Source organism: Coregonus lavaretus (assembly GCF_964263955.1).
Source record: "Coregonus lavaretus genome assembly, chromosome: 15".
NCBI lineage: Eukaryota > Metazoa > Chordata > Actinopteri > Salmoniformes > Salmonidae > Coregonus > Coregonus lavaretus.
In genome coordinates this window covers 8,912,271-8,928,822 of record NC_140002.1, presented here as the reverse complement: position 1 = coordinate 8,928,822, position 16,552 = coordinate 8,912,271, and positions in this window count along the sequence as shown.

Here is a 16,552-nt window from a genome sequence, read left to right as displayed (position 1 = left end):
CAACAACCACAAATAGCCAGGCCTCACTTAATTTGGTAGCTCACTTTTATGACCTAAATGCTGCCTAACTTCACTACTGCTAGCCCTGGGCAACATTCCAATGAGATGAGCTAATCTCTTTCTCCTGGTTATAATCTAAAGATGGTAGTACACACAAAACATGATACAGATATCCCCAGTCTTAACCCATCAATAATTGTTTGTATCAATCTAATTCCTCATAACTAATCCATAAAACCACTCAAAATTCCTTGAGTATACAATGATTATTTAATTGATTACCCTAACTCTGCTACATGTGATCTCATCTCAAATGATCCATTATCAATTATTTGTTCAACCCCCTAGGAAAATCTGTCTCCCCTTCTATTGTTCCTGTCCCCCCTGTAAATGTCATATTTCAGTTTTTAGCCAATACAATCATGGTTACATCAAATGTTCCCTCAGTTAATGGTATTTTCTCCCTAATATAACTTCCCTAAATGAGATTTAATCCCCTGCCTTTCCTCTACTATCCTTCTATCATTACTGGATCAATGATAATGACTGTAATAACTATTAATAATAATTGTAATAATTATTTCACATTGAATTGTGGCTTTTTTCTGATAATGTTATAATTGTAGCCTATTCCATCACTTTAGTTTAAAATATAAGTTTGTTTATGTAACAAATCCAGAACCCCAGCACAACAGCCAATGTCACTTGCATCCCCGTAACCAAAATAAATTATCGTTCTAAAATGTACCAACTATTTATATTTTCCCGCTAACCGATTTCAGTTCGCTATTCAATTTCTTTAACTGTTCTCTCTGATTAGGCCCTAATTAATAAAACAAATACTTGCTATCGTTGATAAGCATACATTTAATGATGTTCCTAACATTTGAATTCTCTCTCACCCTCCCCTTGCTCCTTCGGGGAAAGCGCATGGGGACCTTGTAACATATTTTCATAGACCTTTCTAGAAAGCTTAAGTAGAAGTAATCTAATTCAACCTTTCACATTTCTCAATCCACATAGTAATCTAGGTATATAGCCCCAATGCGAAAGCTTTACTCACTGTCCCTACCTGTTTTCGAACCAGGAACCCTCTACATACATCGCCAGTCACTCCACACCATCTGCGATTCTCTCAAAGTAAATACTTTCATGTCGCATAACCAGCCACGTCATCACTCCCCATCTAGCCAGCCCTCTCATCTCAAACACCCTAGTAGGAAAAATAAAACACACTCTCTAACAGCGTTCTGCATTTACCTCTATCATCGGGTTTAAAAACTAACGTAACAACATTAACCATCCTCTATTGCTGTAGTAAAGTCTTGTTTGGTTCAGTTTATTTATTACGGAGTGTCCATAATACTATAATAATACATAATCGAATTCCCCTCATACATACAGATTTCCCCTTATGCCATTGAAATGCCAAATAAACCATAATAGTTCAATGGAGCACCCTATTGACTCTCCACTATTTATACATTACTTCCATAACCACATTAGTTATGGTCCGATTACCCATTAAACCTTATCACATGATCAAACAACGGCACAACCTTAAACTCATAAGGGGCGGCAGGCAGCTTAGTGACCAATAGTGCCGCGCCAACAACCGTGAGGTTGCCGGTTCCAATCCCCGAGCCGACCAGGCGAAAAATCTGCCGATGTGCCCTCGAGCAAGTCACCCAACCCCAATTGCTCCTGCAATTACCAAAAATGCAAATGTAAATATTCTCTACTTTCTCATCCATGACGTATGTCTACGTTCGGGTGAGCAAGCCCACACGCACATACCGTCAGAAACCCACAGGCACCTCTCAAATAATCACCCCGTGGTGTTCCCAGCCAACTCCCAGTCTTTCCTGGCTCCAAAAGCCACACTTTCGCTGTCTCCAGCCCCTCCCCTCGCATGTCTCTCTTTCCGTGTCCAGTGGGAATAGGCTATTATTATTTTTTTGAGGAGCTGTTTTTTGTTTTAGTGTTTCCAATATTCTGCCGTTATTTAAAGTACTTTAGTCTATTTATTTAAATCAAATCATTCCCACCTAATTAGTTAAAGTTGGTGCATATTTATATTTCAACGATAAACCGAATTGTTTCAGTCTAATTGTTTAACCAGTATTTTGCAGGGTCAAACATCAAACGTTACATCAAATAATCAACCAAAAAGCCTCAACCCAAGCACCTAAAACCAGTATTATGCTATGTCTAACACCAAACGCCACAGTTCAATCATATCAGCTCAAACGTTTCAGTTCAGTCACACTAGTCATTCATCACTTTAGCTTTATGTTCCCAATTGTTATTAACGGGTTATACGGTTTAAGCAACCACAAACCCAACAGTTATCCCCAAATTATACAGTTTGGACAGCCACAGACGTCTTTGATTCCTAATTAGTTTTCTATCAAGGTATACAGGTTTATCATTCACACTCTCATGCATACGACAACACTCGCACTGTCTAACTTTTTATAGTACCTCCTATGGGTGTCTTTTGTTAACGTTTGCACAATTTAAACTTTATTTCCTAATTGTAATTCTCATTAATTACTGTTTAAAAATATTATTTGTATTCACAGCCAAAAATGGTACACAGTTAAACGTAGTATACAGTTATCACACAGCAAAAATAGTACACAGTTATCGCACTCACTCATAATACACAGTGATAATCCTATCACACAGTCAAATATGTCACACAGTCATAAATGATACACTTACACTCCACACACAATCTATTTGGGCACACAGCCTCTTCTATTTGGGCACACAGCTCCTCTACTATCTTCAAAATACTCAGCTGAACCTAGCCGTACCCTTGAAGTTACGGACCTTGGCATTCGCTAGTATTTATCTAAAATTTCCCGAACCTAGCTGTACCCTCGTAGTTACGGACCTTGCCGGTGTAATTCTTCGAACCTAGCCGTATCCACGTAGTTACGGACCTTGCCGATAGATGTCAGTATTGTCTCCGAACCTAGCCGTACTCCGCAGTTACGGACCTTGCCGGTAGCACAAATACTCTCTGGTACCATGGTTTAACATCACATTCACCAAAGGTTTGCATTTCACAATATTGTGCTTATCTACTCATAATAGTTTCATAATTTAGTTCACTTACATCAGACAGGTGTTTCACAAAATTAATTTGGATAAAGCCAATGTGCAGAACTTTAGTTATATAACAATAGGTGTCTGCTTACCTTTTTTTTAGTAGTCCGGACTCTTTGTGAAACACACCGTCCAATGACAGAGATGTCCAAATGGGCCGGACGATATCCAGCGAAGTCCCTTTACCAGATCACGTCGGAGGTCACCAATTGTTAAGTTGCGTCAATTCAAATCTGGTATTAGGAACAAAAGAGGTCAATACACGTCTTCTAAATAGACTAGTATTTTAATTAATGCAAAACCTTCAATGGTAAATATGATGTTCGTATATACGGGTCCACTGAAATACCACGCAGGGCACTCAGAGAACTAATCCATTGTTATGAGTTCTCCTTAAAATACTCTGACAGAGATAGTTCCCGCTCCCTGCTGGCCAATCAGAGTAGAGACTGAGCGTGGTTTAGACTTACTCAGCCAATCCGTTGGCGCACCGGCTGGTCCCATCACCTTGGCGCTCCACTTGTTGCACACTGTTGCCAGGCATAAGTTTTTATCATAACAACCTGTAGAGTCAGTACCCAAAAAACACCATTCCACTGTACAGTTCTGGGGGATTTCAACCTCCCTACGTCTACATTTGACTCATTTCTCTCTGCCTCCTTCTTTCCACTCCTCTCCTCTTTTGACCTCACCCTCTCACCGTCCCCCCCTACTCACAAGGCAGGCAATAGGCTTGACCTCATCTTTACTAGATGCTGTTATTCTACTAATCTCACTGCAACTCCCCTCCAAGTCTCCGACCACTACTTTGTATCCTTTTCTCTCTCCCTCTCCTCCAACACTACTCACTCTGCCCCTACACAGATGGTAATGCGCCGTCGCAACCTTCGCTCTCTCTCTCCCGCTACTCTCTCCTCTTCCATCCTATCATATCTTCCCTCTGCTCAATCCTTCTCCCTCCAATCTCCTGATTCTGCCTCCTCAACCCTCCTTTCCTCCCTTTCTGCATCCTTTGACTCCCTGTGTCCCCTATCCTCCCGGCCGGCTCGGTCCTCCCCTCCAGCTCCGTGGCTTGATGACTCATTGCGAGCTCACAGAACAGAGCTCCGGGCAGCTGAGCGGAAATGGAAGAAAACTAGACTCCCTGCAGACCTGGCATCTTTTCACTCCCTCCTCTCTACATTTTCTTCATCTGTTTCTGCTGCTAAGGCCACTTTCTACCACTCTAAATTCCAAGCATCTGCCTCTAACCCTAGGAAGCTCTTTGCCACATTCTCCTCCCTGCTGAATCCCCCCCCCCCCCCCCCTCCCTCTCTGTGGATGACTTCGTCAACCATTTTGAAAAGAAGGTTGACGACATCCGATCCTCGTTTGCTAAGTCAAATGACACTGCTGGTCCTGCTCACACTGCCCTACCCTATGCTTTGACTTCTTTCTCCCCTCTCTCTCCAGATAAAATCTTGCGACTTGTGACGGCAGGCCGCCCAACAACCTGCCCGCTTGACCCTATCCCCTCCTCTCTTCTCCAGACCATCTCCGGTGACCTTCTCCCTTACCTCACCTCGCTGATCAACTCATCCTTGACCGCTGGCTATGTCCCTTCCGTCTTCAAGAGAGCGAGAGTTGCACCCCTTCTCAAAAAACCAACACTCGATCCCTCTGATGTCAACAACTACAGACCAGTATCCCTTCTTTCTTTTCTCTCCAAAACTATTGAGCGTGCCGTCTTTAGCCAACTCTCTTGCTATCTCTCTCAGAATTACCTTCTTGATCCAAACCAGTCAGGTTTCAAGACTGGTCATTCAACTGAGACTGCTCTTCTCTGTGTCACAGAGGCTCTCCGCACTGCTAAAGCAAACTCTCTCTCCTCTGCTCTTGTCCTTCCAGACCTGTCTGCTGCCTTTGATACTGTGAACCATCAGATCCTCCTCTCCACCCTCTCTGAGCTGGGCATCTCCGGCGCGGCTCACTCTTGGATTGCGTCCTACCTGACCGGTCGCTCCTACCAAGTGGCGTGGCGAGAATCTGTCTCCGCACCACGTGCTCTCACCACTGGTGTCCCCCAGGGCTCAGTTCTAGGCCCTCTCCTATTATCGCTATACACCAAGTCACTTGGCTCTGTCATATCCTCACATGGCCTCTCCTATCATTGCTACGCTGACGACACACAACTAATCTTCTCCTTTCCCCCTTCTGATAACCTGGTGGCGAATCGCATCTCTGCATGTCTGGCAGACATATCAGTATGGATGACGGATCACCACCTCAAGCTGAACCTCAGCAAGACGGAGCTGCTCTTCCTCCCGGGGAAGGACTGCCCGTTCCATGATCTCGCCATCACGGTTGATAACTCCGTTGTGTCCTCCTCCCAGAGTGCGAAGAGCCTTGGCGTGACCCTGGACAACACCCTGTCGTTCTCCGCTAACATCAAGGCGGTGACCCGATCCTGTAGGTTCATGCTCTACAAGATTCGGAGAGTACGACCCTGCCTTACACAGGAAGCGGCACAGGTCCTAATCCAGGCACTTGTCATCTCCCGTCTGGATTACTGCAACTCGCTGTTGGCTGGGCTCCCTGCCTGTGCCATTAAACCCCTACAACTCATCCAGAATGCCACAGCCCGTCTGGTGTTCAACCTTCCCAAGTTCTCTCACGTCACCCCGCTCCTCCGCACACTCCACTGGCTTCCAGTTGAAGCTCGCATCTGCTACAAGACCATGGTGCTTGCCTACGGAGCTGTGAGGGGAACGGCACCTCCGTACCTTCAGGCTCTGATCAGTCCCTACACCCAAACGAGGGCACTGCGTTCATCCACCTCTGGCCTGCTGGCTCCCCTACCTCTGCGGAAGCATAGTTCCCGCTCAGCCCAGTCAAAACTGTTCGCTGCTCTGGCACCCCAATGGTGGAACAAGCTCCCTCAATACGCCAGGACAGCGGAGTCACTCACCACCTTCCGGAGACATTTGAAACCCCACCTCTTTAAGGAATACCTGGGATAGGATAAAGTAATCATTCTACCCCCCCCCCCTTTACTCCAACCAACCCCCCCCAAAAAATAAATAAATAAATAAAAAATAAAAAAATAAATAAATAAAACATTGTAAAGTGGTTATCCCACTGGCTATAAGGTGAATGCACCTATTTGTAAGTCGCTCTGGATAAGAGCGTCTGCTAAATGACGTAAATGTAAATGTAAATGTACTGTGAGTATCTACGTTCAAGGACGGTTCACAGACAACGGTTCACAGACAACAAAGAGGCAGTGTTCGTATCTGTAAGAAATACAAGTCTTATCTGTTCTACCCCCTAACGTTCCTTACATGAATCACAGCTTGTTATGTGAAACAATTTATATCAGTATAGTACAAACCTTCTATGCTTATCATTAATGCATTCCTTCTAAGCTATTCATCACATACGGATCCAATTATGAGAAAATAGAACCCCACACTTTGTAGCTAATAAAAGCTGCTAAAATTTCACTAGATCAGGACTTCTTATTTGCTAGCTTTATCTACAGCCAGCAATAATATCCCACTTACTTGCATGATAGTTGTTGAAGAATAAAATTGGCGGGTCGCGGGTGTGCCTTGGCACAGTCATACAACAGCGCAGTGATATAACAAATTAGGAATTATGTTTTCATTCTTTTTTATGGCAAATGCTCAATATTCAAATTTGAATATGAGTTCCACGTCCAACAATACAGATTGGTTGAGGGAGGAGCGTCGTGTAGGAGTGACCAGTGTTGCCAATTTAGCGTATTTGTCGCTAGATTCAGCAAGTTTTCAAACCCCTCCAGCGACTTTTATTTGTAAAAGAGTATAGCCAATTTAGCGTATTTGTCGCTAGATTTAGCAAGTTTTCAAACCCCTCCAGCGACTTTTATTGGTAAAAGAGTATAGCGCCAAATGTAGCTACTTTTTAAGGCTGCCCCAGCTACTTTTGATTGATTTAGTGACTTCCCTGTTTGTGTGTGTGCCCCAGTGCTTAATTTGTAAATCGGGAGGTGCCGGAGCAAAATGTGAGCGTGAGAGGGTGGTGACCTAGGGCAGTGGTTCCCAACCTTTTTCGGTTAGTGTACCACCAACTGAATTTTTCTCTGCCCGGAGTACCCCTGAAGTACCCCCTCATGTGCATTTTACCAGTAAGTCTATGGTCTCATGAGTCTTCTCAAGTACCCCCTGTGGATAGGCCAAGTACCCCCAGGGGTCCTAGTACCCCTGGTTGGGAACCACTGACCTAGGGAACTCTGAGGTACCGGAATGCATGAGAAAACAATTACCTTTATAGTAAAGCATTGCATGCATATCATTGTATTTGCGTAGTGGCATAGAGCAGTAGAGTATAGGCACTTCCAGAAGTTGCACACATGGGGAACATTTTTAGTGGCCTAGGGTCCGGGAAAAATGTGGCCTTTTATAAACGCATTTCATGCAATTCTACATCATTTTACATGACTGGAGACTTTAGCATAATCTTTTTTAATGCCGCGTTCAAAACATGGGAACTCGGAACTGGATAATCTCTGACTTCCGACTTCAGTGCGTAGGATAACTAACGAAGAGGCAACTTGAATGAACTTTGATCACTTTTATTATAATTTTTACATTGCAAAAAGTGAAAATAATTTTTCATGCCATGAAAGGTACCGGATTCAGCCAAATAGGTCCCGGAACGAAACAGCCTAAAAAGGAGAGGTGCGGATCCTACTGAATGCACGCCACTGGCTTCCCAAAAACAATTGACCAAGAAAAAAAGAAAGAAAATCAAATAATGTATCTTTCGTCTCTGTGTTTCATACTTTTCTTCAATTCGCAAGAGGCTGAATGTATCTCACAGGAGGAAGCTTCCGAGCGAGCGAAACAGCGGCCCTCTGTCTCTCTACGTGTAGGCCATCTAGCTGATGCTGTCTGGTCCAAACGAGTATGACATTGTTGCCGCCCGTAGCATTGAAGACAAGGGAAGCGAGCGGGCATTTGGCCTCCCTTGATAAAAAAAAATATTTAAGAAATTTGCCAATCAGCATTGAGCTACACTGAGCGAGCTCAACTGTGAATGGTCCTGGCGGGGGAAAAAAGTGTAAAGGGAAGCCTGGTTGGATTTGGCGTCTCTCCTATCAAATCGCTTTGAGAGCATAGGTCATTAACAGAAACAACTTGAATTGTTGCATCTCGTTGTGTTGTTGTCCTCCGGTGGCTAGCTAGCTAGCAAAAATAGTCCCTTTCCTAAATTAGCCATGGATGGAGATAGGAGTTTGGACTTGTGGTTTTACTTAATTCTCAGTACTGGCCAATGGTTATAACTGCGATTCTGATCCAACCATTAATTCATACATTGTGCCCCTGGCCTGAGAGGATGGAAGTTCAATACATACAGTAGCTAGATGTAGAAGGCTAATGTTAACTAGCTAACGTTGCCCATGAATGGAAGTTAGGCTAGCGAGCAAGCATTTTAGCCAGGTAGCCTAGGACAACAAAAAATAAAAGCAGGAGGATGGTATTAGCGTTTCTCTACAAGTAGGGTGAGTCCAAATGTTTTTCTTCTTCCACAACGTACGCGCAAACAGAAAGCAGAACCATGGACAGCCACATCATATTTAGCTTATGTTGATTGGACTAAATTGTCTTTGGTATCTTTTAGTTGTCGCTGTATTAGACTAAGCAGAGGTGATTTGATGATGTTGAAATGTTGAAGTTGAAATGGTGCTGGAATAGTGGAGGCAGCTCCTGTTTTCTTTGCGACTTGCGGTAACTCTGTAGTTGTAAATCAATATTTGTTTAGTGGTCCGAAAATGTCGGAAACATTAACTTGCTTAACCACGCTGTAGGTCATGTAACTGTTTGTTACATGCAATATGCGTCGTGGACTTCACCGGACAGAGGTTGCTATCCGGTTTTGTGATAAAATAAAGGTGGGGTTGAATTTATTCTGCCACTGTCTTTTTATTGTCTCTGCCTTTAGGCCTATATATCACGGTCACAAGGCAGATGAATTAACAGCAAACAACGCAATTCTCACAACACATACAATGTAGGTTGTAATATGGGGGGGGGGGGGGATTTTACACACACACCACTACTTCATCACACTTACGTATATGATGGAATATAACAGAATAAAATGGAGAGGACATTTTCCCCAAATGGTTATTGGCTGATTATCGCCAGTATGCATGAGGCTGCTGTTATTCTAGCAAAATGTTATATTTTGAAACAGAGACCACCTGCACAATTGTGTGTGTTTTTTGGCAAAACTAGGTTCATTAAAAACTTTGGATATATGTTCTTTCAGATTGTCACGCCCTGGCTCTGGGGACTCTTAAATGTTGAGCCAGGGTGGGGATTTTCATTGTTTAGTTTTCTATGTTTTTCGTTCTAGATCGTTTATATCTATGTTGGCCTGGGTGGTTCCCAATCAGAGACAGCTGTAGCTCGTTGTCTCTGATTGGGGACCATACTTAGGCAGCCTTTTGGCATGTTCGTTTTGTGGGATCTTGTTCCGTAGGGTTTTGTGTATAACCTAGGACTTCACGTATCGTTTGGTTTATTGTTTTGGTTCGTGTGTGTAAGTACAAATAAAGAATGTACGCTTATCACGCTGCGCCTTGGTCCGCTTCATCTGTCGACGATCGTGACAGAAGATCCCACCAAAGGAGGACCAAGCAGCGTGCCCAGGAGGAGAGTATGGCGATGTCGCAGGTGGGCCAATGGTGGTCTTGGGAGGACATATTCGCGGGCAGAGGGCCATGGGCAAAAGTAAATGCCCAGGCAGGAGAGGAGAAACGGCGCCAACCGTGCCGACGTCGGACACGCGAGAGGCAACCCCAATAATTTTTTTGGGGGGGGCACACGGCGTGGACGACGGGGCTGCTGGAGGCAGCTACAGGGCGCATCGGCGGACTAGGAGAGGAGGCCACCAGGTTTGGGGGGCTGGAAGGGTGGTTGGCGGAGCCTAGAGGTAGAGCAGAGCCAACTCCCCGTACTCAGGCTAGGGAGCGTGAGACTGGGCAGGCTCCGTGTTATGCGGAGCCATGTACTGTGCCGCGAGTGTTCCGGCACAGTCCTGTACGTCCTGTGCTAGCACCACGCACGTGTCGTGCTAAGGTGGGCATGCAGCCAGGACGGAGTGTGCCAGCTCAACGCTCGTGGCCTCCAGTACCCCTCCTCGGTCCCGGATATCCTGCGCCAGTCCCACGTGCTGTAGCGCCAGCACGAGTGCACAGCCCTGTACGTCCTGTGCTGATGCCTCACACATATTGTGTGGAGATAGGCATTCAGCCAGGACGGGTTGTGTCAGCTCTCCGCTCCAGACCTCCAGTCCGCCTCCACAGTCCAGCCCGGCCTGTTCCTGCCCCTCGCACCAAGCCAGTGGTGCGCGTCGCCAGCCCGGTCCGGCCTGTTCCTGCTCCCCGCACCAAGCCTGTGGTGCGCGTCGCCAGCCTGGTCCGGCCTGTTCCTGTCCCTCGCACCAAGCCAGTGGTGCGCGTCGCCAGCCCGGTCTGGCCTGTTCCTGCTTTCCGCACCAAACCAGTGGTGCGCGTCATCAGCCCGGTCCGGCCCGTTCCTGCTCCCCGCACCAAGGCTGTGGTGCGCGTCGCCAGCCCGGTCCAGCCTGTTCCTGTCCCTCGCACCAAGCCTGTGGTGCGCGTCGCCAGCCCGGTCCGGCCTGTTCCTGCCACTCGCACCAAACCAGTGGTGCGCGTCGCCAGCCCAGCCCGGCCTGTTCCTGCTCCCCGCACCAAGCCAGTGGTGCGTGTCGCCAGCCCGGTCCGGCCTGTTCCTGCTCCCCGCACCAAGCCAGTGGTGCGCATCGTCAGCCTGGTCCGGCCCGTTCCTGCTCCCCGCACCAAGCCAGTGGTGCGCGTCGTCAGCCCGGTCCGGACCGTTCCTGCTCCCCGCACCAAGCCAGTGGTGCGCGTCGTCAGCCCGGTCTGGCCCGTTCCTGCTCCCCGCACCAAGCCTGTGGTGCGCGTCGTCAGCCCGGTCCGGCCCGTTCCTGCTCCCCGCACCAAGCCAGTGGTGCGCGTCGTCAGTCCGGCACGGTCCGTGCCTGTTCCACCGGTGCCTGGTCCGGCACCGGTCAGCTGCTCCACACCGGAGCCAGAGCAATCCGCTCCACCGGTGTCCAGTCCAGCTCCGGCAGCGGGGCCAGACCAGACCAGGGGCGCTACGGGGGGGTAGAGAGAGAGTGGTGGTCACGCCCGGAGCCGGATCCGCCTCCGAGGCGGAATGCCCACCCGGCCCCTACCCTCTTGTGTTTGGTTGGTCCGCGCCTTTGGGGGGGGGGGGGGGTACTGTCACGCCCTGGCTCTGGGGACTCTTAAATGTTGAGCCAGGGTGTGGATTTTCATTGTTTAGTTTTCTATGTTTTCCGTTCTAGATCATTTATATCTATGTTGGCCAGGGTGGTTCCCAATCAGAGACAGCTGTAGCTCGTTGTCTCTGATTGGGGACCATACTTAGGCAGCCTTTTGGCATGTTCGTTTTGTGGGATCTTGTTCCGTAGGGTTTTGTGTATAACCTAGGACTTCACGTATCGTTTGGTTTATTGTTTTGGTTCGTGTGTGTAAGTACAAATAAAGAATGTACGCTTATCACGCTGCGCCTTGGTCCGCTTCATCTGTCGACGATCGTGACACAGATAGGGTATAGAAATCAAAACGTCTGGCCTGCATGGACCTCTGTAGGATTATTTGGAAAAGTAAGCAAACACCAACAAGCTTAATGAAGACGCCCTCAAAGATGCGTTCTGGTGGTTCAAACGAGCATTAACGTCAGTAATGGCTGACAGTAAAATACTATGACGTTGTGCACTGTAACGTGCTGTACCATACTGTAGCATCCCGCATGCTGTGCCTCAGTATGACACAACTACTAAATGAGGACCCACTGTACTTCACTGTTGTTTTGAGCCGACTTTTGCCATCGGCCAGAGTAGGACACCCGGCTGGTTCCATAACGAATGCAAACACTTTTCACGCTTCAAGCTCCGCCTACCCGTGCAGCGGGGCCACAGAGATTCTTAACCCAGAGGCACAACATCGCGAGACTTCCGGGAACGCTTGCAGACCAGGCCGGGGTTTGGGAAGTTATTACTCCAGCCTTGTGAAAGTGACAAACTGACACATTTTCATTTTCGTCAAAAACAACTTTATGTGGAAGGAGTGCCTTTGATTTGCTTGGTCTGCATGCGCTGTTAGGTGTGAGACTCGATTATGTGTTTCTGCGCATGAGCTTAGCTAGCCAAAGTCGCCATGACACCGCCTACAAGGGTGATCAGGGATTTCTATTGGAAGCCGTTTCTGCCTATCTTTATACTGTACTGTCTTTAGCGCGGTCATCTTAACCCTCCCGTTGTCCTAGGGTCAAAATGACCCGCCACTGTGTTGAACCAACTTTATTTTATTTTTATATTTTTGGGATCATTTGTGAGAAGGAGACAGTGAGACTTTAAAGAAAGTATCACTGCCTCCTTCTCACAAATGATCCAAAAAATATAAAAATTAAATAAAGATGGTTCAACACAGTGGCTGGTCATTTTGACCCTAGGACAACGGGAGGGTTAATGCCAAAATAAATGCAAGACTATTTCTGGGTGCTTAACACAAAAAGTACAGTTAATGTTAATGTCTTTTTTGAGTTTCTTCAGGTAATGATTCGCAGGTGTCACGATCGTCAGGGAGAGAAGTAGACCAATGCGCAGCGTGATGAACGAACATGTTACTTTATTATATTAAAGCACAAAACAATAAACGACTCGTGAAGTCCACGGTGACAATGACCGAACACGGAACAAAAACCCACAAACACCAAGGGAAAACAGACAGTATAAATATGGCTCCCAATCAGAGACAACCAGCCAACAGCTGACACTCGTTGCCTCTGATTGGGAGTCACTCAGGCAAACATAGAATACACAAACTAGAACACCCAACATAGAAACAGAACACATAGAATGAACACACCCTGGCTCAACATATAGAGTCCCAGAGCCAGGGTGTGACAGTACCCCCCCCTAAAGGCGCGGACTGCGACCGCGCCTCAACAAGAGCAAAACAGGGGAGGGCTGGGTGGGCACACCTCCTCGGCGGCGGCTCCGGCCCCGGCCTTGCCCACCACCCTCCAATAAACCCCCCATAGCGCCCCTGGTCCGGTCTGGCCCCACTGGCTGGAGCTGACCTGGACGTAGCAGGAGCGGCTAGCTTCAGCTCTGTTGTGGAGCAGTTGAGCGGTACCTGATTTGGCACCGATGACCCAGGCACGGGTTGTGCCAGACTGACGACGCGCACCCCTGGCTTGGTGCGTGAGGCAGGAACTGACCGGACCGGGCTGACGATGCGCACCCCTGGCTTGGTGCGTGGAGCAGCAACGGGCCGGACCGGGCTGACGATGCGCACCCCTAGCTTGGTGCGTGGAGCCGGAACGGGCCTCACCGGACTGACGACTCGCACCCCTGGCTTGGTGCGTGGAGCCGGAACGGGCCTCACCGGACTGACGACTCGCACCCCTGGCTTGGTGCGTGGAGCCGGAACGGGCCTCACCGGACTGACGACTCGCACCCCTGGCTTGGTGCGTGGAGCCGGAACGGGCCTCACCGGACTGACGACTCGCACCCCTGGCTTGGTGCGTGGAGCCGGAACGGGCCTCACCGGACTGACGACTCGCACCCCTGGCTTGGTGCGAGTAGCAGGAACGGGCCTCACCGGACTGACGACTCGCACCCCTGGCTTGGTGCGAGTAGCAGGAACGGGCTGGACCAGGCTGACGACTCGCACCCCTGGCTTGGTGCGAGTAGCAGGAACGGGCTGGACCAGGCTGACGACGCACACCGTAGGCTTGGTGCGTGGAGCAGGGACTGGCCGGACTGGGCTGGCGACGCACACCGTAGGCTTGGTGCGTGGAGCAGGGACAGGCCGGACTGGGCTGGCGACGCACACCGTAGGCTTGGGGCGTGGAGCAGGGACAGGCCGGACTGGGCTGGCGACGCACACCGTAGGCTTGGGGCGTGGAGCAGGGACAGGCCGAACCGGGCTGTGGAGACGGATAGGAGACCTGGAGTGAAGAGCGGCCACAACCCGTCCTGGCTGAATGCCTACCCTCACACACTCTGTGTGAGGCATCCGCACAGGACGTACAGGGCTGTGTACCCGTACTGGCATAACAGCACGTGACACTGGAGCAGGATATCCGGGACCGCGGAGAGGCATTGGAGACCACGAGCGTTGAGCCGGCACACTCCGTCCTGGCTGCATACCCGCCTTCGCACGACACGTGCGGGGCGCTCGCACAGGACGTACAGGACTATGCCGGACCACTCGTGGCACAGAACGCCGCTCCGCATACCGCGGAACCTGCCCCGTCCCATGCTGCCATGCCTGAGTACGGGACGTTGGTTCCGCTCTCCTTCCAGGCTCCGCCAACCTGCCTTCTGGCCCCCCAAACCCGGTGGCCTCCTCTCCAAATCGCCCTGTGGCAGCCTCCTGCTGCCCAGCCGCCCATGCAGTGTGCCCCCCCCTAAAACATTTTTGGGGTTGCCTCTCGTCCTTCCGACGATGACACTGCTGACGCCGCTGCTCCTCTCTCGCCAGGGCCTTAATCCTTGCCCATGGCCCTTTGCCCCCGAGCATGTCCTCCCAGGACCACGATTTGCCCACCTGGGCCATCGCCAGCCTCTCCATCTCCTTTCCTGGCGCTTCCTCCCATGTCCAGTCTGCCTGCTCCTGGACACGCTGCTTGGTCCTGGTATGGTGGGTTTTTCTGTCACGATCGTCAGGGAGAGAAGTAGACCAATGCGCAGCGTGATGAACGAACATGTTACTTTATTATATTAAAGCACAAAACAATAAACGACTCGTGAAGTCCACGGTGACAATGACCGAACACGGAACAAAAACCCACAAACACCAAGGGAAAACAGACAGTATAAATATGGCTCCCAATCAGAGACAACCAGCCAACAGCTGACACTCGTTGCCTCTGATTGGGAGTCACTCAGGCAAACATAGAATACACAAACTAGAACACCCAACATAGAAACAGAACACATAGAATGAACACACCCTGGCTCAACATATAGAGTCCCAGAGCCAGGGTGTGACAGCAGGGTAATACTTATGGATAATTCTGAAAGAGACCTCTTTGACTTTGTTAACAAACAGGTATTTGTGTGGTAATAACCAGACTTTTTTCCAACAGAATTATTGACAAATGTATTCCAGTAAGTTGTGACATAAGTAAATGATACAAAATCCCTTTGAAATAAAGCACATATACAGTTGAAGTCGGAAGTTTACATACACCTTAGCCAAATACATTTAAACTCAGTTTTTCACAATTCCTGACATTTAATCCTAGTAAAAAGTTAGGATCACCACTTTATTTTAAGAATGTGAAATGTCAGAATAATAGTAGAGAGAGTGATTTATTTCAGCTTTTATTTCTTTCATCACATTCCCAGTGGGTCAGAAGTTTACATACACTCAATTAGTATTTGGTAGCATTGCCTTTAAATTGTTTAACTTGGGTCAAACGTTTCAGGTAGCCTTCCACAAGCTTCCCACAATAAGTTGGGTGAATTTTGGCCCATTCCTCCTGACAGAGCTGGTGTAACTGAATCTGGTTTGTAGGCCTCCTTGCTCGCACACGTTTTTTCAGTTCTGCCCACAAATTTTCTATAGGATTGAGGTCAGGGCTTTGTGACATGGGGCCCTGCATGATTTGATCATGCTGAAACATGAGGTGATGGTAGCGTATGAATGGCATGACAATGGGCCTCAGGATCTTGTCACGGTATCTCTGTGCATTCAAATTGGCATCGATAAAATGCAATTGTGTTTGTTGTCTGTAGCTCATGCCTGCGTAACCCCACCGCCACCATGAGGCACTCTGTTCACAACATTGACATCAGCAAACCGCTTGCCCACACAACGCCATACACGCTGTCTGCCATCTGCCCGGTACAGTTGAAACCAGGATTAATCCGTGAAGAGCACACTTCTCCAGCATGCCAGTAGCCTTCGAAGGTGAGCTTTTGCCCACTGAAGATAGTTACGACGCTGAACTGCAGTCAGGTCAAGACCCTGGTGAGGATGACGAGCACGCAGATGAGTATCCCTGAGACAGTTTCTGACAGTTTGTGCAGAAATTCTTCAGTTGTGCAAACCCACACAATGGTGCTCATTTAGTAAAGTTAAGATCCAAGCTGAATCAATGTCTTGGAAGATCACATAATGATGAATTAGTATTCCACATAACATAACCAAATATAATAGCATAGTATAACGTTACTGTTACACCAAAAACACCACATTTCTTATGAGATTTTAGGATGGTTAGCAGAATAGTCCCCAAAAGATTTTCATGCAGCCATAACTCAACAGCGTGCCACTAGGCAGAATGTGGTTTGATTTAAACAAAATACAGGAAGGCTATAG